This window comes from Crocuta crocuta, unplaced genomic scaffold (genome assembly GCF_008692635.1).
Source record: "Crocuta crocuta isolate KB4526 unplaced genomic scaffold, BGI_CrCroc_1.0 scaffold139, whole genome shotgun sequence".
NCBI lineage: Eukaryota > Metazoa > Chordata > Mammalia > Carnivora > Hyaenidae > Crocuta > Crocuta crocuta.
In genome coordinates, this window is record NW_027533258.1 from 10748239 (window position 1) to 10750210 (window position 1972).

The window sequence follows — 1972 nt, forward strand, 5'->3', positions numbered from 1 at the left end:
ACATGAGCAGGGGAGGGTCAGAGAGAGAGGGAGTCACAGACTGAAACAGGCTCCAGGCTCTGAGCTGGCAGTCAGCACAGAGCCCGACGTGGGGCTCGAACCCACGAACCGCGAGATCATGACCTGAGTGAAAGTCGGACGCTTAACCGACTAAGCCACCCAGGCGCCCCAGGACTCCCCTCTTTCCTACCTAACTCTGAAAACCGCTCCTTTGGCCCTCTCCAACTCCATCTTAGTCCAGAACCTTCTCACCTCATGTTTGGATTGCTGGAAAACCTCTACATAGGTTTTCTCCTCCAGTGGTTGAAAGGAATGCTGTTAGATCAAACGCTTTTCTCAAATCCTGCTTTCGTGACAACGATCCAAAACGTACTGTGAATTTCTAAATCATCTATTGAAGGAAATAATAGCAACGTTTGGCTTAGGGCGCTGCATTATACCCTAGGGCTGCGGTGACAGGGTGCCACAAATTAGACGGCTTCAAACAGAAATGGATTCTCTCTCGGTTCTGGAGGCCAGAAGTCGAAAGGAAGGCGTTGGCTGGGGGGCTTCCTTCCGTTCACGCCTCCGGCAGTCCCTGTGACCCCCCCACATGGCTTCTCCCTGCTTGCGTCTCTGCACATGGCCTTTTCTTATAAGGACACCGGTCCTCCTGAATCAGGGGCCTATTCTACTCCAATATGACATCGCCGTAACTACCTCTGCAGCGATCCTATTTCCAATAAGGTCGCGTTCTGAGCTACTAGGATGAGGGTTTCAATATAGCAAGGGGGGGGGGGCACGATTCAACACGTAATCGCCCTCACCTAAGAGCAAACCTGAGCTCTGGCATCTCCCAATGTTCCATACACTGTGCGTCTCCCCAGGCTGTGTCTGTGCCCTGGCTCGCCTGCCCTCCTTCCTCTACGCCTGGAATCAGGAACGCAAATGGCCACACGAGGCAGGCAGTTCATCAGAACGCGCAAAGCGAGCCAGGTGATAAATGACGACGTGATACTTTGCTCCAGTGTCAGGGACACAGTGGAGATGAGTGGGGACGGGGAATCTGGAAATCTCAAGCCAAGTCTAAAGAAAGGGAGGCTTTACAATTTAAAAAAAAATTTTTTTTAATGTTTTATTTATTTCTGGGAGAGAGAGAGAGAGAGACAGCATGAGCAGGGGAGTGTCAGACAGAGAGCTGTCAGCACAGAGCCCCACGCGGGTCTCGAACCCACAAACTGTGAGATCATGACCTGAGCTGAAGTCAGAAGCTCAACCGACTGAGCCACCCGGGTGCCCCAAGACATTCCTCACTTTGAAATGCTTGCATGCATTTTAAAATAAACAAATGGCAGGAGTAGGGGAAATGTGTCTATAGTCTTACCCGGCCCAGGGGGCATCGTTTTTCAGCCTGTGACTTAGGCAAATGCTTCCCAAGGTCGCAGGCGCACTCGGCACCTTGTCACCTTTTAAATTCATACGTGTGTGTGTGTGTGTGTGTGCGCGCGCGCGTGTGTTAGGTGGTGCTCCACAGAGCCCCTGCCTGGAGAGGGCCCAGGGAGACGTACACACTCAGACACACGCGTGAAACAAGCTGGTAAGCGCTTCTGAGTCAGCACTCCCCAAGCTAAACCAGACGACAAGCTTAAAGATGCAGGTGGCAATTCTGGAGAGCTTCCCAGAGGAGAGGGCTTTTGAAGCTACTCATAATGGATATGCAGACCTTTACAAGGAAGAGGGTGGCTTAACCCCCTTCCTCTGAAACCGACCCCCTGACCCGGGAGGAATATATTTAGATCGAGTAGGAGAATATGCGTAGCCCACACAGATCACGCCCGGGATCCGGTCTGGGCCCCCATCGGGGCCTCGGTTACTCGCGGAGCCTAGGAACCGGGTCTCCTACGAAAGCGCCCGGCGCCGCGCAGGGCAGGAAGCAGGGGCGGCCTGTGCCTTCGGGGTCACTGCGGGCCTGGGGGGGGACCGGCGGTTCGCG